The following is a 23,466-nucleotide window of genomic DNA, read 5'->3' as shown; positions in this document are numbered from 1 at the left end:
TCATTTGTGTTGGTTGAATAGATGAATTTGAGATTGTGTGATGCATATCGTATAATCATACCCACGGATACTTGAGGTGACATTGGAGTATCTAGGTGACATTAGTGTTTTGGTTGATGTGTGTCTTAAGGTGTTATTCTAGTACGAACTCTAGGGCTGTTTGTGACACCTATAGGAATAGCCCAACGGATTGATTGGAAAGAATAACTTTGAGGTGGTTTCGTACCCTACCATAATCTCTTCATTTGTTCTCTGCTATTAGTGACTTTGGAGTGACTCTTTGTTGCATGTTGAGGGATAGTTATGTGATCCAATTATGTTATTATTGTTGAGGGAACTTGCACTAGCGAAAGTATGAACCCTAGACCTTGTTTACTATCATTGCAATACCGTTTACGCTCACTTTTATCATTCGTTACCTTGCTATTTTTATAATTTCAGATTACAAATACTCATATCTACTATCCATATACCACTTGTATCACCATCTCTTCGCCGAATTAGTGCACCTATACAATTTACCATTGTATTTGGTGTGTTGGGGACACAAGAGACTCTTTGTTATTTGGTTGCAGGGTTGCTTGAGAGAGACCATCTTCATCCTATGCCTCCTACGGATTGATAAACCTTATGTCATCCACTTGAGGGAAATTTGCTACCGTCCTACAAACCTCTGCAGTTGGAGGCCCAACAACGTCTACAAGAAGAAGGTTGTGTAGTAGACATCACCGTCGCCTACCTCGAGGAGCGGAACCAGCACCATGGGGCGACGTTGCGGCACGAGGCGATGCCCTTGCCGCCACACGCGCCTCCCGCCCTGGTCCCCGCCCTCCCCGTGCTCTGAGCTGCCGCCACGCGTCCGCCTGGGTGGGGACACAGCTGGAAAAATCCCTCCCCCCACCCCCACCCCCACCCCCATTGGAAAAATTCCACCGGGGCAACCCAGGAGGCCGAAAAAGCGCCTCAAAATGTCTCTGGGGGGCACAATGGATGTAGATGCTCTAAGGAAGTGTGATAAACCGAGAGACCGGGATATATTTATGGCCATTGATTCCATGTGCAAGGAGTGCGAGTGCCGTGGAGATGCAACAGTGGTTGATTTTCCGGCGAGGAGACAACGTCCGTGCGGTACACACTGTATCAGTGTCCAAAATCTTAAAACACATGCTAAAGTACTTAGCAAACAAAGCTATTTAATTTTCCAGTAAACTATTATCATTTTGAATAAAAAAAGTAAACTATTATCATTTTCCAATTTCAGGTACAAATAATGTATTACTGCAAGAGGGTGGGGTGTTCTGGAGCTCGGCCTCCATGGTCCATGGAGGCCAAATTTTGTGAATTTTTTTTTTCAAATTTTGAACTTCTCAGTTTCAAAAAACCTGAAAAAATTGTACAAGTATACAAGGATGTGAGTTCTGTGTGTTTAAAATTCCAGGATGAAATACCTTGAAATGTGTTTGTGAAAAAAATAATAATTCATGAACTTTGAGGATGAATAATGCGCCTACTAAAAAGCCTTGTATTTGTTTTTTCTGTAGCACTCATTTTAACATATTTCGTCCTGAAATTTTACTCACTTGTGCATTATGTCTCTAAGCATGTATGTATTTTCTAAAAAATTGAAACATGCAAATTTGATTTTTTTTATCATTTGAAATCCGGCCTTCATGGAGGCCGAGCTCCATTGACCATTTTTGTGCATGAAAGCAATACAATAGGTACTACATAACTGGCATCAGATTTTCTCATGTGATCCCAAACGATCTCAAAAATCTGATTACAACTGACAAGCCGTATTTGTGCCACCTATTTTATTTTCTCAAATATACCTATTGTTTTTCCTGAATTTTTTGTTTCTTGAGATGTTGTAACATGACGCTTTTGCAACAAAGCTTTTTCACAACAAGTATCTGCCAACTTCTCTCTCTCTAAAAAAACAAGTATCCGCCAACCATTCTAGAAACCCATACACGTACAGACCCAAATTTGAACCAACCACAAGTCCATTAGACTTAAGGAAAAATTCAAACACTTTCTTGCAATCCAATCAGATTCTCTCTTCAATTACTTTGTAAAACAAGGAGACAAGAACAAAGTTCCAAGAAATCATGATACCACTTTAGAGCTAATAATTTCATATCCCAAATAATTGTAGAGCCAAATTAGATAAGGTGCGGCAACGCGCGCCATCAACGATCTAGTAGACAAAGAAAGTTGAGGTTGAATGCTAAGAATCAAAAGGTGAGACCAAATCACCAAAGAAAAAAAAATACTTCCTCCGACTTCCCCGTCCCATAATATAAGAGGGTAACGCTCTTATATTATGGGACGAAGGGAGTACTCATTAAGCCTAACCACCCGAGAAAGCAAAAACAAGAAACTACAATTTGAAAACAATAGAACCATGCAAATGATCAAAGTATAAGAAGTTGGAGAAACCATTTGCAACATGTTCCCTTGTAGAGTTGTAGAGGTACGGATAAAAGATACACAAAGTAATATGCTTTTAAACAACCAAGTCAGCTCTCCCAAGTTTCAGAAGGTGAACCATCCATAGAAATGACTGAACCAAGATACCCAAGGAGCGTATTTCTTGACAATGAACCCTTGTTACCAATTTTAGGAGGACACCCACGTTATGAGTATGTAGGCATTGGAACTAAGCACACTTTGCTCAAGGTTTAGACATGGATATAGTCCCCATATAACTTTGACTACTTTGATGTGAATATGTTAGTAGAAAAATCTATTATACTAACTTACTTTATTAAGATGATTTTCATATGCCATTAGTTAAACATTAAAACTTTAACCACACCATCATCAGTAGGTATTTAGGACAAGTTAGTAATTCCTTTTTGTTGAGTAGGTGAGAAGTTCTATTGTCGGAAAAATGTCAAAGTTGCACATATTTAATATCTCTCCGAGCCCTCCAAAATGTTGATATCACCAAAAAGTAAACATAAATACTCCCTCCATTTCAAAATATAAGGTGTATAACTTTTCATAAGGTCAAACATTTTATATCTGAGCAAGTTTATAGAAAAAAATCATCAATATCTACAATACCAAAAAACATTTTGTTATGAATCTAATAATAGAGATTTAGTATTGAGGATATTGATATTTTTTCCAATAGAGTTGGTCAAACACAAATATGCTTGACTTTTCAAAAATTTAATACACCTTATATTTTAGAACAAAGGGAGTAATGATTAATTAGAGAAATATATATTTTTAAAAGTAAACATAAATAATTATTAATTAGTGATATATTCATGTATTTCATTTTTAAATATAGGATAAAGAGTTGTATTGTCTGAAAATGAGAAATAAGTTCCAAAAAAACATACTATGAACTCAATTGTAATGTCATGTTTTAGTTGTGTGGACTTACATATGAAAATGGCTTTGTTATTATTTTTGTAAAAAAATCTGCTATCTATTTGTACAAAGATCTTTTTATCCTTGACATCTACTCTAGTTTTTTAGCAAAGCTCTGTTTTTCTAGTGGAATGATGAACCTGTGCTTTTTTCAGAAACATGGAGCTCTGTTTGTGCCATCGGCCCATTGTACGGCCTGCCTCATATAGTTGGACCGGCATGGGCCACACCACGAACCCCTCGAAAGACTGCTAAAAAGACGGGAACTCCTATGTGACACATTCTGCGTCAACTAGTTGCGGCTTCGCACAGGGGCAGCTGACTGGTGGGCTTTGTGGGCCGCTTGGCGCGCGCGAACTGTTTTTGAACTGTTTCAAGCGTTTCGTTGTTTCTGCTTCGCGAAGCTGTTCCACTGGTTGCTGTCCCTGCTGTTTTACACTATTTCTACTGTTATAAAGTAAAGAATGGTTCCATTGTTTCTTCTGTTTCTTCTGTTTCTTCTGTTTCAACAATGGTAGTAAATTAAAGAATGGTATAGTTTCTACTGTTCCACTATTTCAACTGTCTCCCAAAGAAACATGAAACAGAAAAACCTTGAATTTACTAAACAATGGTTGCTGGTTCCATTTTATGAAACCAGGTGCTGGTTCCATTTATTACAAACTGGTACTTCTAAAACTATCATAAAAAGTGGTGAGCTTACAACTTGATGAAATTGACTGATAATAGTATCACCAAGGTGTCATGAAAGACTGAAAAAATGTACATGTCTTACTACTTGTATTCAATACTTTTTCAGCTGTTTTCGGACATTGTTTACAGCTGATGGTCTTGGAAGAAACTATCACTAGACCAGCAAGAGAAAAAAAGATTGCTCTATCGGTAAGGAAACTTCTTTGCCATGGAAGTATTCCTTGGAGTTGAATCTTGCAGTGCACTTCCCTCGAAGGTGGCAGTATTAATGAGACCCTTGAGAATAGAAAGAAGAATTTGAAGAAACGTAAACGCGATTAGAAGAAATTAATTTCACTGTTTGGAATGAAAGAATAGGCTCTAAGAAAATAACATCTCTTTTGTTTCCATAGGAGAAAAAAAATAGAGAACTTACATGTCGCTGCAGGAAAGAAGTTACTAACGGCAGTTGAATTTGATTGTCCTTGCATGTTACAATCTCAAACAGGAATTTTTGACGTAGAGCTTGTAAATCATCCTACCGTATTTTAGAAAAAGTGCAGTTTAATTCCTGATATGTTCCAAGTAATGAGCAAAAAACAGAAAAAATGTTTATAGCTTACATTAGAGAAACCCTGCAATTCAAGACCTTTGTACTTGCTAACATACTGCAGAATGAAAATTCCTGAGTCATACCTGTGAAATAAAATAGCACAATTAGTTCCATACTCAAGATGGAAATTATTGTGAATTTAAAATACTTCTAATCTGTTTTTTTAGGAGAAAGAGCCAAAAATTTGCCCGTGGCTGGTACAAATATTGTAAAACTGGAGATTTCCATGGAAAACCCACCTTAACCTTGGGAGCTGGTACAAATCTTGATTCGAAATTACCTATGTCGAAAGAAGTAGAATTTCCATATGTAGCAGCAAACAAGACCTTGAAGTTGTAGATAACCACACTAATTGTTGGTAGAAATGTATCAGCACTGTAGTACGGGTTCATGATATCAAAAAATTTGGCTTTGAAGTTAGCAGTGATTAAAACCCACTGTTTTTCCTTGATACGGGCATTTTTACCTAGGGAATTGTGGAAAGGAAAAATCTATTAGTCTAACCTCTTTCAACAAGAAAAATCAGTAAGAAACAGTTTGTACAAAAAGAACTTATCTTACCAAGGAAGCATTCAATAAACTGAAGCCAACATTACTTTCCTGTAAGATTAGTTTATTTGCAGGATCTGAATGATTTAGCATTGGGTTCATTAGCTTCTCCTGCAAGTTTGTTTCCCAGAAAATTATTGATAGTTAAGAAAAGGAAATGTCAATGGTGTGAAAATGAAAACAGAGGAAAAGAATTTAAAAAATAGGCTGACCATGTCGTCAATGCTAACTATGTGCTCCACTATTTCACTGTTTGGTAGGAGGCCTTTTCTTCCTTGGTTCAGCTGGTCTTTGTTCTTTAGTTTTGAAAAATAGGCAACAACCCGAGGGTTTATCCAACCACCAGGCTTGAATGATAGAGTTATGGTTTTCTGATCCACCCAAACTCCTTCAATCTCAAATATTCTTTGGCTATTAATGGCAGAAGAATATCATCAAGAAAAGTGAAAATAAAACATGAGAAAAAAGCATTGATAGCATATATAAAATTGTTTATGTTCGAATCATGTACAACATATCACATAAAAATTCATATGCTTTTTGTACATACCTGAAAGTTAATTTGGGAAGTAGTCCAACCAATGTTTGGTAGAAATCATTCTCTATTCCATCTGAAAAGATGACCTGTTGCCCTGAATTTTTGGGTTCTTGAATGACTAGTGTCGCAGATTTGAAAGAATTGTTCACACATTGTTGCCAGGTTGAAGTTTCTGGTTTTGAAAACTTGCTGGAATGTGCTTCATGTTGTTCGAGTGCTTTAACTAGCAAAGAATCTTCAATAGGTGTGGCAATATTGTTTGGGAAGAGTTTTGGTGATAGGAAATCCATTATCCTTATTGGGCTCTCGGTTCCAAGAACATTGGGATTGGCATGACTATTGCAATGCATGCTATACTGATTTGCTGAGAGGGTGAACTGACTAGAGGAATGAGATGCAAATGGAACATTGTGAACTAACTCAATTGAATTGGTAATTGTATCAAATGAAGGAGAATCTGTGTCTTGATATTGAGTGACTGTACCGGCCTCTCCATTTGAATTGGCATGCATTGTATTGTTGAGAGTACTCTGAGATGCAACTACATTTTCATCAGGCAACAAGTCTTTATCCAGTTCAGCATCAATGAAATCTAGTTGAACAAAAAAAGTTAAAAGAACATTAAGAATAAGAAATCTTAACAACTCAGTTCATCTACATGTCTGAAAAAATTACTTTGGATAAAATGAAGTTTGTAAGAGAAATGACCTTCCAAATGCTCTCCTGGTAATAAGAATCTGAACAGTGGAAAGCAAAATTTTGTTTCTTCTACTCTTTGTTTTGGGGGTTTTGATTCAGACAAGAATCCTGTAGAAAAAATTTGTCATTACTTAATTCATGTTCTATTTGGGTACAGAGAAAAAACATGCTTAGAAGAGCTATGAAAGAAAAACTTATGATGCAACATTTCTGAAACATCAGTGGGAGGTGTTGTTTTTCGACTTGATGTCTTCACAAATAATTCCGGACAAGCAAGCTCTTCGAAAGATGGTAGATTACCATTAAAAGATAGAGAGAAATTAGAGCTGGTTATGTTCAGAGATTGAGTGAAATGATTGACCAATTGCTGAAGAATTTCATTGATGTTGACTTGTTTATCTTCATCAACGATTGTTGGGATAGTTAGCATTGGGAAGTTTGGAGGTGATTCTATAGCCAACAATTGTTTAGTCCTAGGAACTTTGAATGTGTTATCCGAAACTGATGATTTAAATTGCAGGTTTGGGCTGCTGGAAGATGTCGACGTCTTGAGCAATGAAGTATGCATGTCATCTACATAGGTCTTTAGAGTAGGTGCTGAGTCCGAATGATATTCGTGTAGAATTTTTGAGCTCGTATTTGAAGAATTATCTTGTCCTGTTGAAATGAGAGAGTACGCCTTGTTAAACAAACTTTAAAAAATGAGAAAGTCAGTTTGTTGTTGCTCTGAAAAAGATGAAAAGCAGCAAGAGAACTTACTTGTGTCATACTAATATCTGTGAATTTGGATTCAATATACTGCGATATCTCTTCAGGAAGTTCAATGAAAACAGAATCATTGAATGGAGTAGAGGAGATGTGTTTTATCTGTTGGGTAAGAAGAATATGTTAAATATTTATGTAATGTTCCATTGCACTTTGAAGTAGTACCATAACTATAAAATGAAAATTAAAGACAGGGAATAGAACTACGTAATGTGCAAGAGTAATATCTATGAACAACAAGGCCATACCGGTAGTCTGCCATATTCGTTTCTCTCGCCATGGAGCGCATCAAGTGCCATGTATGAATTAAGCATGTTTGCCGACCATAGTGGTAGTCTTGGTTCAATGCTTGGGAACTTCAATTCACTTATTATGAGGAACTCAAAATAGGATATCTGACATTTAAAACAAAATTCAAACAGATTTGGTAAAAAATGACAAGTGTGAATCAGAGACAAAAAATTGATTGGTGCATAGAAAAAGAAAAATTAAAGAAATTTTGTCGTGGGAAATGAGCTTACCACCATAAGTAATTTGCATCCTCCAGGAATGAACTTTTTGGTGCTTGCCTTGTTTAGTTTTGCTTTTTTGATTGAATAAACCATGTAGCTCAGACATAGCAGACACCAATCATATTATGAAATACTGTCTATGTCAACTACTGCATTGTAGACAAACTTGGTAACAACTCCACTTGAATTAGGTGCAACAAACAGTGACAGTAGTATCAGAATGAAGATTAGGCAGTATTTATCTTCAGGAAGTTCATCATTGATAATTGAGAAAAGGTACTCAATAGTGGGTGAAGTTGTTCCTAACTCGTGCTTGATGAATTCATACGTTGCTTCTGATGGTTTCGTGATGACAGGAACTCCACCAATTGGCATACCAAAAATCTTGTGAATAGTTGAAGTTGTAATAGGGAATTTGAATCCATTTCCCATTTCAATGGAGCAAGAAGTAGTGTTGAAATGGTTTGAAAGCCACAGGTAAATGGAGTCAATATTGGACATGCTTGTTATTTGTAGGAATGTTTGAAACCCCATTCTACCTACACACTGTTTGTGTCTATCACTCATTTCAGATGCGAGCTTCAGAAATGATTTGACATGCTCAAATTGATTGCACTGCATGGAAAAAAATAAAGGAAGAAAGGAAAATATTAGAGGATTTGTTCAAAAAAAATATGTCCCTTTTTCGTCATGAATCCTAGAGGTAGGCTGCAGAAAAGATCACAAGAGGGGCCAGTAATCTGCTAGCTATTCAACAGCTTATCAAGTCAAAATAGTGTCTCTATAAGTAGTTTGATTAAACAATGCAGACTTGTTCTTGGTAAGGAACGGCAAAGAAGAGTAAAGTTGGCTGGACAAGCATGTCTTGGAGCCACTACATGTTTTGTACAAAAATGTCAAAAAATTCTGAAAGTGGAAACAGATTTTTCAAGCTTTTACCAGCCTCCAGATAAAGAAAAAAAACATCTGGTGACAAAAAAGAGAGTAAATATTCAGGTTGAAACAACAATGCAAAGAACTACTGCTATTTGCTGAAGTTTTATATCATTGCACAATGGGTGTGGACATGGAAGATAGTTACTCATTGATTTGGGAAATGAAATGGGTACATAAAAAGCAAAACATAAATAGTAATTGTACTGCTAGAGAACTGAGCAAAACATATCAGAGAATGTTATAGAGCATATCTTCATTACCTTGGATCTTTTGCCTCCATGTACAATCTCTTCTGCTTCTCTTTTCTTAGAACATCCTTGTTCCATCTACAGTGAATAGAGTATCGTTAATTGTTCTAATGAAATTAAGTGGGGAGAAATTCAAAGTAGGAAAACATGGCAGTTGCTTTGGTGTGGAAGTGATACTATCTATCAGTATTGAAACACAAATTTCTAATATGCATTCATTGTAAGCACTGTGTTGAACTACTAACAAACTGCAGCTCATTGATCGCCCGACGACGATCGCACCAACAACCTTCAATTCCGCGACAGGAATAGTTAACAGTTTTCAGAGGCTATGAACACGAAACAGTTACCGCTGAGCTATCGTCTGATCAGTCCCGTCGTGATAACAACAATTCGACTGCAAATGGTAACCAGCATCTTCCTATGTCGCCGTCACCGTTGCCATCTACCAACGGAAGGTCTCCCAGACTGGCAAATCAAACCAGGACAGTGTAGTGAACTGCTGGGTTGGTTGCAGCTGCACCGTTGTTTTTCATTCATGCTTCCATCAATGCGTTGAGGGCCATCCCAAAATCATTTTTTGGTTCCCCATCGGAAAAAGATGCTGAAATTATCTTCTAATAAGCACTGTGTTGTAGGACTAGTATTACTGAAATTATCTTCTAATAAGCACTTGTTATAGTACTTCTAGGAATTAGTGAATGTAAGCAGGAAAAACATCTTAATTGGCATGAACAAAAAGTATTTCCACAAGGCTACTATTCCTGACATGTTCAAATCGAACTACATGGATGCTAAAATATTCCATGAGAACAAACCCTAGCCCATCAGAACACGCGTTGTAGTCAGAGGCACCTAAAAAAGACAGCAGTAACAACCTATCTAAGTTGCAACCCTTGGAAGAAGATCTTAATCACGATGATACTTCCGCAAGATTGAACAAAATATACACAGATGAAGAGGTTAGAGGCGAGTAGAACATAGGCAGGGCGGAAGGGAGAGGGGATGGAACCTTTTGCTTGGAGCCGATTCAGCCAACGGAGAAATACCGGTGAACAACACTTCAGATCTTAGGAGGGGCGACGGCGAGCGGAGGGGGGGAGAGAACAGAGAAGTGAAATGGGGAAAGTGTTCTAAGTGGACGGTCCCACTTGTCTGTTGCTGAACAGAAAATAAAGGAGGAAAAAAACTCCGACCAGATAAGACCTGGGGGGTACGTGGCCCGATCTATTCCACCAAACCACGAGATAGGCGGCGGCGGCAGTGTAGCGGCTGCGCCGCCAGGGCACCTAAAATCCCGTTTCCACCGGCGGCCGTGCTCGAGCGCACAGGTAGTAGAATACCTCGCCCTCTCTTCTTGATCTTCTTCCTTTCCTTTCCTTAATTCTGTTGTACATTGAAGAAAGTTTGGTTGGGGGAAAAGGAGGAAGAAGTGGAAGAAAAATTACTTGAAGTTTCTAGGATAATAAGAGGTAGAATTGGTCAGTTAGTTGCTGTTGATCTGACGAACAAGTACTTAGTTTAACGACTAGCTAGAATTGGCCAGTCATTGAACCTTGATGATTACCTAGTTTAATGCCCTGAAGAATTTCCTGTGGCCTGAGTTGCAATTGTTGTTATGATTCAATTTCAACTAGATTTTTAAAAATTCATTGAATCAGTCCTTAAACTAGTGAAAAGTTATTCCAAGCACTGTCTTGCAGATGTTGTAGCGGCAATGTAATGCTAGTTCTCCCAAAAATTGCTAACATGTTTTAGAGAAGATACTCTGAAGCTGCTCCGGCCGCTGCTATGTTTCCTGAAAAAATGTCACAAAAGAAAACAGTGCCAGCAGAGTAGAGAAGTGAAACACAGGACTAATAAACGCACGTAGATGATGCCGCCACCGAGCTCCAGTATGTTATGTGCATGATAAATCTGTAGGAATATAATGCCATTTTTTCAAACACATGAGGAAGACCAAAGAAATTGTCCAGTCATTGAAACTTGAGAATATCCGAGCTGTTTAGTTGAATCTAGTAATATGATTAATGATCCGACTATGTTTGCAAGGTTCTGCCTTAGTGGCATCTATTTATCTTCTACCTATTTATGTTGGACATATTCCAGCTAAGTTTCGTTTTACAAATACTTATCACCACATATACACAATATTTATAAAGTATTAATGTGTTACATAGTTTAATCCTCTGTTTCATTTTACTTCGCATATTTGCAAGTTTGACAAAGTTCACTGAAAATACATAATAAGCAGTACGTGTTGTCTTGTTTGTTGCAGCCTATAGTATCATCCAAATGGAAGGTGAAAGCAGTTTTGTGCAATTTGCTAACCAGCAAGTAATCAGTAAGGAGAAAAAGATTACTAAGAAGGTTAGTCTCTACATTTCTTGTTTATAAAAATAGAAGTTGAGTGTGTTCATTGAAAAAGTTAGTGACTACAACACCAGGAAAAATTCAAAAGAGAGAATGTGTCATGTTTTCTTCTGGATGCAGAAACAAATTGAGAAAGGAACTGCATCCAATGGAAAAGAAGTGAAGAAGAGAAGGACCAACAATGAAAACAAACTGCTGGAACATTCAGCGGGCAAATATGCTGCAGAACCTGCAAGTGTGGTGAGTGACTGTCCTTGATTCAATCATTGCTTTGCAGGGTTTCAGTTAAGATGACAGGATCTTTTAAATTACTATCACTTTTCTCTTAGGGGTGTCCTTTGATGGAAGAATTTGATCAGTTTGTTCAATATCAAAGTTTGAGGAAAGAAACTAAGGTTGGTTCTTTGAGATCTGTGATTTAAAATGCATTTCTTCGTTGCAAATGATATGCAGTACTAAACTTTAACACACTCAAAAATGGTGTCCAGGAACTGATTGAGAGTCAAGAAGCTGAAATGGGGTTCAATTTATTTGGTGGCATTGACAAAGAAGTAGAAGTAGCTGCACCAAACATGATCAGCGAACTTTTGCGAATGTCAAATAACAATGAACAGACTGTAAGTACTTTCAAAGTGGGTAGTGTGATTATAATTGTAGCACATGTTTTTCTCAACCAAAAAGTGTGACAAGATCTTGAATACAGTTGTAGTGTTTGACAGAAAGTATATCTTCATTGTTTTTTGCAGTCAATGGGGAGAAATGATGATAACAACCACAATGCTTCTGAATCATCTTCAGCAGTAGTGCTAAGTTTGAGCAAGCAGGTCAGTGTGAGAAAAAAAATGAAAACCTGCAAGTGCTTTTGTTTGCAAATATACTAAATTAAGAAGTGATATGAGTATTAAAATGTAAATAAATCTTTACAGGACAGTGTTGGTGAGAACATGAACATTGAACCTTTGACGACAACAGAAGAAGTGGAAAATATTTGCCGTGAGGTACGATTTTTGCATGCTTGGGAAAAAGAATAAAAATAGACTTTTCATATTTTAACTTTGTTTTGTAAAGATTCTTATTCTGATGTTGAATACTTGTGTTCCTTCCCTTTGCAGGTACTTTCTTTGGCTCAGAATTCTGAATGTGATTACGAAGGAAATTCTGAGAGTGCAGATTCTGATGAAGAGACAATAGCTTGTGCGGGGAATGAAGAGTATGTGTTCCCTACACCAGATGAAGCAGACAATGGTAGTGTGCCAGAAATTGGTAAAGTCTTTACAACACTGGATGATGCTGCCCGGTTTGTAAATGTTTATGCTCAGCTGAATGGTTTCGCAATGATAAAAGGAAGGAATTATAAGAATAGGAAGTTGTATTTCCAGTGCAATAAAAGTAGGAAAAGACCAAGTATCAACACTAGTTTGAGGAAAAGGAAAAGAAACATTATTGAAGGGACAAATTGTCCAATGAATATAACAGTGAAGTTGGTGGATGACAAGTAGCATATCGCTTCAATGTGTCTTGAGCACAACCATGAACTAGTAAGGTCTCCATCACTTACAAATTTTTTCTTAAGCCACAGAAACATGAACGAGGCAGAAATCATGTTGTCAAAATTGCTTCAAGAACACAGAGTGAAACCGAGAAGAATCATGAGCATATTCAGAAAGCTTTGTGGTGGCAAGCTGGGAAACATTACCTTTGATTAATTTGAAAAAGGGAGAACGGATGCGTAAAAAGGAGAACACAGATATTGAATGGACATTGTAGTATATTGAGAAGCTACAAATTGATACTCCTGGTTTCTGCTACAGGATGCAAAGAGATACAGACAACACAGTTCTCAGCTTGTTCTAGACAGATGCTCGTTCCCGATTGAACTACAGGTTGTTTGGTGAGATCATTTCATTTGACACCACTTATAGCACAAATAAGTATAACATGCCTTTTGCGCCTATAGTGGGAATTAATGGCCATGGAAGAACAATTGTGTTTGGTTGGGCGCTATTGCAAGATGAAACTTCAGATACTTTTGTGTGGCTGTTTGAAACTTTCATGGAGGTCATGCAGTGGAAAAAACCAGGAATAATATTGACTGACCAAGATGCAGGGATGAAAGCTGCTATTCCTCAAATATTTCCAGATGCGTTACATAGGTTCTGTCTTTGCATATATTTAAAAATGTGTGGGAAAACATGAGTGCTTACATGGCTACAAGGGAAAAGATGGAAAAACATATGATGAAGTGTTTATTGCAGTCCATTACTGTTGAGGAATTTGAAGAAAGATGGGAGAAATTTGTGCTGAAGTATAACTATGCTGAACATGCTCACATCAAAAGGATGTGGGAGAACCGGACCTTCTTTGTTCCAGCTTATTTTCGAGGCGTGTTTTGCCCTTTCATAAGGTCGACCAGCCGGAGTGAAAGCTTCAACTCAAATTTCAAGGACTACATCAAGAGGAAAGATACTATAGAGGCTTTCATGAAACAATATGTGCTGTTCCAAGAGAATGTTATTCACATAGAAAACCAGGACAGATTCTTGTCTAATGAGAAGACTCCTGTCTTTTGGAGTCATCAGCTTGTTGAACGGCATGCAACAACAATATATACCAGAGGAATCTACTTGAAGTTTTTGACAGAATTAGTGAATTCAACAGCTTTTAAAGTTATAGAAATTGAGAAGGATAAAGTGTATGATTTGGAAAAACACATCAGGTATGAAAAACCAGAATTCACAAGAGAAATGTTCAGAGTCCATGTGGACCTTAGTACTGGTTCATTCAAATGTTTTTGTGGGAAGTTTGAGCGTGATGGTATTGTTTGTTGCCATATCCTCAGACTTTTTACGCAGTTTGACATTACCCATATTCTAGATAAGCTGATTGTTGATAGATGGACTATTTCCTTCAGAGAAAAAGAATTGGATAAGTGCAAGAAAGAAATGGTGCTGCTTACAGGTGAAGATCAGTCACACAATGCAGTCAGATATGCTATTCTGATGAGTAAAGTTGGTGAAGCTTGCTCAGACATCAGCAAAGATTCTGAACTTAGCAAAGAACTTTTGGATGCTGTTGCTCAAATTCATACGAAGTACTTGCAAGGGAAGAAACAACAAGAAGAATTGCAGTCTGAAAATTCGTTGAAAGATCCTCCTATACGGCCTTCCAAGTCTGTGAACAAAGGAGAAAGATTGAAGCCACAATCTGAAAAGAAATCTAGGAAGAAAGCAGCTCCAAAAAAGAAGACTAGTTGATGGTTTTCATTGTTCAGAACAAGGAAGAAGATAATTTCTGTTTGCAGCAAGGAAGAAGATAATTTCCTTCGTTGATGAATTTTTTGCATTGTTAGCTGAAAAAATTTAGATGGATTTTAATTATTGTGTGGACAAAGAAATTTGATGATGTCCCTTGTTTTCTTGTTCATGGATAATGTTCTTTGCAAAATGATGATTGGATAATGTTCGTTGGATAAAAAAAATGATAATTGTATAATGTTCCTAGGATAATGTTCTTTGCAAAATGCTCCTTGGGGCCAAAACAAATTAGTTGAACAATATTGTCCGACGCTTGAATAAATAATTGTTCCCCGAATAATGTTGCCTCAATTAAAAACTGTTTAACGCTTACTAAATAGTTCCTCAATATTGTTCCTTGATTTTTAAAAATTCATTGAATATTCCCTCAATGATGTTCTTAGTGAAAAGTTAAAAATTGTTATTCAAAAATAAATAATGTTCTCTGAAAAAAGGTTATTCTAGACTAAATTGTTATTTGAATTTTGAAAAACATTTATGTGTAGAACATTATTAAAAGAACATTATTGGGGGAACAATCATTATTTCATAAAAAAATAGTAAATAATTTTCTTTGAAGTTTAAAAATGTTCTTTAAGTCCAAAGAAAGAATTCCTCGGCATCAACAATATTTAGGGAACATTATTCAGGGAACATTATAGTTCCCTAAGTAATGTTCTAAAAAAACACTAAATTGATCCATAATAAATAATTTTCTTTGAAGTTTAAAATTGTTCTTCAAGGCAAATTTTTTTTCCTTGGCATCAACATTATTTAGGGAACATTATTCACGGAATTTGGGGGACATTATTGAAAGGACATTGATCAGGGAACATTATAGAGGAACAAAAAGAAAATTGAACAGATAATTGGGGAACATTATTCGAAGAACATTATTGGGGGAACAAACATATTATATAAAATAATGATAAGTGAATATTACTTCGAACAAAATTTCCTTGAATAATGTTTCATTCAGGTCAACAAAATTTCCTTGGAGGGATGTTTTTACTATAATGATAATCAGGTCAACAATGTTCAAACTCTTTAATATAAAAATGTTCCTTGTATAATATTTCCTAAATAATGTTCCAAGAAAATCAGTAATTTGTTCCTTATAAATTCTTTGAAGTTTAAAAATGTTCTTCAAGTAAAAAAAATTCGTCAGAATTAATAATTATTTGAGGAACATTAAAAGACAAACATTAATTTGGGAATATTATTGGGGGAACAAAAAAGTTTGAACATTATTAGAGAACAAGAGAACATTATTTGAAAAAAATAGAACATTATTTGGGGAACATTATTTGTGGAACAATATTAAAAGAACAATTTTTTAACATAATTATTAAAGATAAATTTATTTATCATGGGAACATTATTAGAGAACATTGTTCGGAGAACATTATTGGAGGAATAAAAAAATTTGAACATTATTATAGAACAACATTGGGAAAAAAATTGAACATTATTTGGGGAACATTATTTGTGGAACAGTATTAAAAGAACAATTATTGAACACAATTATTAAAGACAAAATTACTTAGGGACTTCACATAACATTATTTGGTCAACATTATCTTGGGAACATTATTAGAGAACATTGTTAGGAGAACATTATTGGAGGAACAAAAAAGTTTGAACATTACTTCCAAGAAAATCAGTAAATTGTTCCGTATAAATAAAGTTCTCTGAAGTTTAAAAATGTTCTTCAAGTAAAAAAATTCCTCAGAATCAACAATTATTTGAGGAACATTAAAAGACAAACATTATTTGAGGAACATTATTGGAGGAACAAAAAAGTTTGAACATTATTAGAGAACAAGAGGACATTGTTGGGAAAAAAATTATTTGGGGAACATTATTTGTGGAACATTATTAAAAGAACAATTAGTGAACATAATTATTAAAGACAAAATTATTTATCGTGGGAACACTATTAGAGAACGTTGTTCGGAGAACATTATTGGAGGAACAAAAAAGTTTGAACAATAGAACAAGATTGGGAAAAAAATTTGAACATTATTTGGGGAACATTATTTGTGGAACAGTATTAAAAGAACAATTATTGAACACAATTATTAAAAACAAAATTATTTAGGGACTTCAGATAACATTATTTGGTCAACATTATCTTGGGAACATTATTAGAGAACATTGTTCGGAGAACATTATTGGAGGAACAAAAAAGTTTGAACATTACTTGCCGAACATAACAATAATCAGGGAACATTTTAGGGGGACAAAAAGTTTGAACATTATCTTGGGAACATTATTAGAGGACATTAAGAGAACATTATTGTGAAAAAAAAACTTTCAACATTGTTTGGGGAAAATTATTTGTGGAACATTCTTAAAAGAACAATTATTGAACACAATTGAGCACCATTATTAAAAGATAAAATTATTTAGAGAACATTATTGGGGGAACAAAAAAGTTTGTACATTATTTGAGAAACATTATTGAAGGAATAAAATTATTTAGAGAACATTATTCAGAGAACATTATTGGGGGAACCAAAAAGTTTGAACATTATTTGAGGAACATTATTGAAGGAACATTAATCAGGGAAAATAGGGTAACAAAAAGAAAATTCAACATTTATTTGGGGGAGATTATTGAAGGAACACTATTAGGCGAACAATCAATATTCTATAAAAAAATGATAACCGAATAATGTTCCTTCTAACAAAAGGGTGAACAAAATTTGCTTGGAGGAAATTTTTTACTACATTTATTTCGTTCGTTCGTTCCTAGGAATATTATTGTTTGATGCGGAATTTTTTGTTCACCCTTTTTTAGGAATTTTTTACTACATTTATTGTTTGATGCGGAGGAATGTTGCCTAAATAAATTTTCTTTAATAATTGAATAATGTTTGTTGAATACTGTTCGTTCATTGAATAATGTTTGTTGAATAATGAATAATGTTTGTTGAATACTGTTCGTTCGTTGACCAATTTAATTTTGGAGAAGTGTTCACTACAATTTGAATAAAAAATGTTCACTGAATATTGTTCCCTAAAATAATGTTCTTAGTCAAAAAGTTTAAAAAAGTTCTCCAACATTACTTAATGTTCTCTGAAGTAAAAAAAATGTTCTTCAAGCCAAAAAAGATTTCTAGGAACAAAATGATAATTGAATAATGTTCCTTGGAATAAAATTTCCTAGGAACGAGGTCGAGAAGCGGACCAAATTTTGTGAATCTTTGTTAACATTATTAAAACAGGAAAAAGAACATTATTCAAATTGTAGTGAACACTTCTTTAGTGTTCTTTGGGAAGTCTGTCCTAAGGAAGACCAAAAATTGTATCAGCATTGTTTTGTTCATCACATTGTGTTTCCTTCTATAAACTTATGTTTGATCCAGATATCAAAAAACTTGAAAACAACTATGAGCACCAAACACATACATGAAAGAAGAGATGCTGGTGACACGATTCCGATAAATGTATTAAACTATTGGGAAAATCATTTAGTCGAAACCCAGAGAAAAAATTTAAATTGTTGGGAATATTCTCCTCATAATAATTGTAGTTTTCTGGTCATACTGGGGAAGACTTATTTCCACAACAAGAGAAAAGAGCGGTACTTAAAAAGTTTTTCAAATAAGAGACAGCTGACTTTACAACTACTTCTGTTTCATTCATGGCGCAATTGGATAGAGATCAATTTTAGAAGCTGGAAGTGTTTTCTTTCTGCATGGAACTAACGACGCTTTTTCCTCTTCTTGCTTGAAACATCTTCTTGAAGTCGCTCGAAGTCTTCTTCATTGATGTCAGACTTTGCCAATTTGTAAGCAACGAGCTGCCGAAATTGAGGAATAATTTCCTGATACAAATGAAAAGGTGAACAACACATTAGGCATGACAAAAGAGAAGTGCTGGAAACTAAACATAGAGCAAGTATGGAGGAAGAACAATTTCATGGCAACATACATCATCAAATTCCTTCATGTTCTTCCCATCCCAGATATCCATGTACATGATAGCATACAGAGCACAATTGTGGCTGCACAAGAATTTTAAAATTCAGTAAAAGAAACTTGTTTAAAAAAATTCAAGTGAATAAAAGAGTTTAACAGAAAAGAGTGGATTCTCTATAATGATGCTTTTGTTTTACTCACAGGTTGTTTTGCTGGGGGTAGTCCTCAGGAGAAATGCACTCAAAATTTTCGATGTTTTTGTATGTGTACCCAGAAGATTTGAAGAGGGTAGCCATGTTGATGATCTATATTGAAAAGTAGTAGAGTTCAACAACCACAGAACTTCAATAAGAAAAGGGTACTTAATTTTTGTTGAATGCCTAAACATACAGAAGCTTACAGGGCAGTTAGCAGTAAAAACAGATTATGTTACAAAGCGAAAGAAGTTAAAAGTAAAGGAAGAAAACAAAGCAGGTTTGACGTTAACTTGTTGACAAGATTTTGAGGAACAGAAGATCTTGAATCAAAGAAATTGATAGTTTCAAACAAATTGTTGATGCAGAACAAAGACCAGTGGAATGAGTCAACTCTGGGGAAGTATAGCTGGATGGCAAAAAAAGTAGAAAAAACAGATAAGATGAGATAGAATGCAAAAAAAGAGAGAAATACTTGTGATGATAAAAGTTGTTTACCAGATCACGCTTATGCAAGTTCTTTCCAGAGGTAATTTTCTTGAATTCTCTTAGGTAAGACCGAGAATTGAAGATTTTGGGGTCTACAAGCACCTTTTGCTGCAAAGTTAAATTAAAAAACAGATCATAACACCAAGAAACATAACTTCCATGAGTGTATCATGAACAAAAAGAAACATAGATGAGGAATAGAGAATTACCGTGAAATAGCTAGTAAAGCAATATTTTGAAGGGTCCTTGCTGTTTGGGTCTGGATTTTCATTCTCATAATTGAAAACTTGGACATAGGCATTGAATAATTCATTATCAACATTTCCTATTGCCTTTAATGAATTATAGAAATTATCATACTCCACAGGAAAGCCATTGATATCAATAACAGTTGGACTGCACGATAAAAAAGAATAGAAACGCTGAACAAATTGTACAAAAAAGAAGAATGCATGATATTGAAAAAATTAGTTTGCACATTGAAATGACTTACTTATTGCCATTCTTGAAGAATTTGTTTGCAAGGTATTTCTTATAAAACTCCTGAACATGAGGTTCAACAATCATCTTTGAAATCTTTTCCTGAGGAGATATTACTTTTGCTTTCCTTTTCTTTCTATTTCTCTTCTCTATTGTGCTTGGACCAGACATGTTTAGTGTAACATCAGATGACTGCTTCTCAGGTACTAGAGGATCTGTCCAATTAAGCAGTTGCATATAATAAGTATTGTGCTGACAACACAAGGAAACATATAAAAAAAGACAGGGCATTGCAAGAACAAAATCAGTGAAGCAAAAAGCAAAACAATGGAACACCAGGATGGGGAGATGATAAAAAAATGTTTTGAGTTACCTTTGGGAACAAACTTGACAACTTCTTTGATTAATAAATCATCTCCATACTTCATGGCAATTTCAATGCCAGTTGCAACATTGTCAATTGATTGTGAATTCATATTTGTTGGCGTGGAGGCATCTTCAATTATAATGTTGCTCGAAGGAGACAATATGATCTCGAGACTAGGATTGTTCTGAACTAGAAAAGGAGAGATGGGACAGGAAGATGATTCATTGTTTGGTGTCTGACTGGCAGGTCTAACATCACCTGGCTTTTGCTCATTCAGTAACTGAACATTTTCTCTCACAGAAAATGAGTTTCCAGTAAGAGGAGTTTCCTGCAGATTTACTGTCACAGAGTTGACATTTTGAGAATCTATCTGATTTGCTTCAGTAACACTTGTAGGATGAACAGAATCCAGTGGTTCCAGGAATCCAGTTGATTTAGTATGAACTGCCTCAGAAACGGTACCTGAAAATGGCAAAAAATAGTGATGTCAGAATGTGTTTACAGAATGAATGTATTTACCATAATAGTGATGTCAGGAACAGGAAACTGAGTACTAATAAAACTGCCTCATGAACAACAAATTGAGTGCTATGACTAGTTTGAGTAAAATAAAAAATGTTGACCAAATGTGTTATCAGAATGAATATCATTGTCCACACCTGTTTGTGCTTGCTCATTTTCCTGGAATTGCTGAGGTAATGACACTTGCTTTTGAACTTCATCGGAAATTTGAACTTGGTTATCCTTGGTAACAACTGGAGTAGGAATGACTCTGATATGGTCGTCAAATAAAGAACCTGTAATTGCCTCACTATTAACTTGGAGTGTGCGATTGCTAGGATTTAATGGTTCTCTGAGAACATTTCTGTTGCTGGCTCCAGACAGAAGAACAATTGGATTCGTGGTTGAAGTGCCAGCATCATTGACTTGGCTGCTAGAATTTTGCTGTAAAGACAGGACAGTTGCTTTGAGTTCTGCTAGCATACTCTGTACATGCTCTTCATGGAACTTCTTCCAAATGACATCATGTTTTGCAACTATTTCAGAGACTATCTTCATAACCTATTAGTTTGAGCAAACAAAACAGATATATGTGTATTAGTTTCTGGTATGAAAGTAAAGTGACAACACTAATATCTATTAAGAAAAGAAAAAAGCAGGCCGACATACTTCTGGATTGTTGTTCGAAGTAGATGCAACATTTTCTCTGTCATTTTGGTTTGGAATGTCATTTTCATCATTATGAAAAGACTCTGGCGCTTTGGACCACTTCTCCTCAGCCAATACAATTGCACGAGCACTGTAAGGTGTCCTAGAGATGTCTTTCAACTGCACAAAAAAATTGCAATTGAAAAGGATTATAAATGACAAGATTTGCTCCTTCTAGATTGCTTGTAGAAGAAAAAACTTTTTGCTAACTTGAAAAATGAACAACAACAAATTTATACAAGAAGCTTACTGGTAAGAAACCCAATGCAAAACTCTTCTTGGAAGCTCTGTTCAGATCCACTGTAGCTAGATAGTCAAAGTCTTCATTCTGAACATGTGCAATTCTAGGGACTCCATAATTGATGTTTCATTGTTTAGAAGCTTTTGTGAAGTCTACAAAGTCCAGATACACAATCTAGGAAGGTTGTGAATCATAAGAGAAGATATAAGAGGTAATCAGTGACTATAAAAAAAGATTGCAGAACTAAAGTCTATGTAAAAAATTGAAAATGACAGAGAAAAGAAAACTTACAGCAGCCAATGGTAAACATCCACCAACATAGATTGAATCATTCAATGGAACTTCAGTTCTATTGAAGAGTTTAGTGCTGAAGTTATCAATTTCATTGTTCAGGTGATCAATGCACAACTGAGCCAAATCAAAGGTCTTCAGCTTGGTAATGTCATCCAGCCCATAAAGAAGTTTCCAGTTTGCATAGTTCCGAGTGGTTGGACATAAAACAGATGTTATGAACAGAAACATGAAGCTCCGTATGAAGCCTTCCTCAGTCTCATCATTTTTCATCTTGGTGATTATGTTATCAAATGAAATGTTCTTCTCCCCAGCACCAAGATACTCAGACCTAAGTTCCAATACTCTAGCCACGATAACTTGATATGTGTTGTCCATAGGAAAAGGCACGAAACCAGAACGAATACCAAAAACTTGAATTACCATTTCCCTTCTCAGATGAATTATCTTTTGACCCTTCCTGAAAACTCCTGTTCCATTACAATTTAAGTGGTTCGCAACCCATTGCAATACTGGAATTGGAATCATTAAATGAGGGTGAATGTTCAGGAGATGATCAAGCTCATATTTCGTAACATATGACTTCTGGATGTCAGTTAAATCAGCAACTGCCTTACGCCACCTAATGGTAGAGAATCTGTGTTTGATACTACCCGGAGGGTATTTGTAAAGTTTAGGCATTTTGACAGTTGAGTGAGAGCTGTATAAAAATAATAAAAAGTAAGGTGCTGAAATTTCAGGTATAAAAAACAGTTCATGTAAATGTAAGCTGCTGAAACAAAAATTAATTCTGCAAAACAGAAGAGAAGTACATAGTATCACTCATAGTTACATTATACACAAAAAAGCAGAAGATGCCAACTGATTGCCAAGAAAGCAGAAGTGATGAAGGACTAATTCCAATGCAAGAAGGATATGTAGCCCTAACACCCAATTTTTCTAAAATTTATTTTCTAAATTTTATTTTCTTCCTCTTCTGTTTCCTTGTTTTTCTAAATTTTCTAAACAATTCACATTATTTTATTTTCTGAATTTTTCTAGAACACCTTTTCAAATTGGCGAACATTTTTTGATCCTCAATTTCAGAAAATGCTCATCCATGTCAAAAAGTTCAAAAAAATTGATGTTATAAAATTTAGATGTGATGTAGTACAAGAACAATCATTTGAGTGAACACACAATGTTCAAACAAATTTACACATTACAGAAACTAACAAGTGTCCTATCATCATCAACATAAACACACACACAAAATTTCCAAGGGCAACCGCATGAAAGAGACAACCTCCTACCATCATTATGCTGCATTCATAACCTGATTCCAAATTCTGAATCACATCTGGGAAACCAAACTGAAAAAATCGCTCCAAAGGGACCTTGTCTAGCCTCATATTCACCCAAATCAGACTGAAAAAATCGCTCCACTGCTATCACCAAACCTCCTACAAACCATAGAAACGCTGGACCGACACAAACGAAAAAAAAAACGTCTCAATCTGGCGAAATCACACACAGAGGACACGAACCAGCTTGACAAGAACACAGAAGAGGGAACTGGGGGCATTACCTTGAAGATGACGAACTTGACGAAGATCGATGGAACCCTAGACGACCCGATCTTGACGGAACCCTAGACGACGCCGACGCCGACGAGGAAGCAGTGACCAGGGCGGCGGCCTCTTAT

The 23,466-nt window shown here is 35.7% G+C and overlaps 1 pseudogene; it reads left to right on the top strand.

The window, feature by feature from the left end:
• The first annotated feature begins 11,214 nt into the window (after positions 1–11,214).
• Positions 11,215–14,546, top strand: LOC147992159 (protein FAR1-RELATED SEQUENCE 5-like; annotated as a pseudogene).
• The last annotated feature ends 8,920 nt before the right edge of the window (positions 14,547–23,466 follow it).

The sequence above is a fragment of the Triticum urartu genome, chromosome 1A (genome assembly GCF_056163025.1).
Source record: "Triticum urartu cultivar PI428250 chromosome 1A, HENAU_Tu73, whole genome shotgun sequence".
Classification (NCBI taxonomy): Eukaryota; Viridiplantae; Streptophyta; class Magnoliopsida; order Poales; family Poaceae; genus Triticum; species Triticum urartu.
This window is presented reverse-complemented; position numbering and strand designations above follow the sequence as displayed.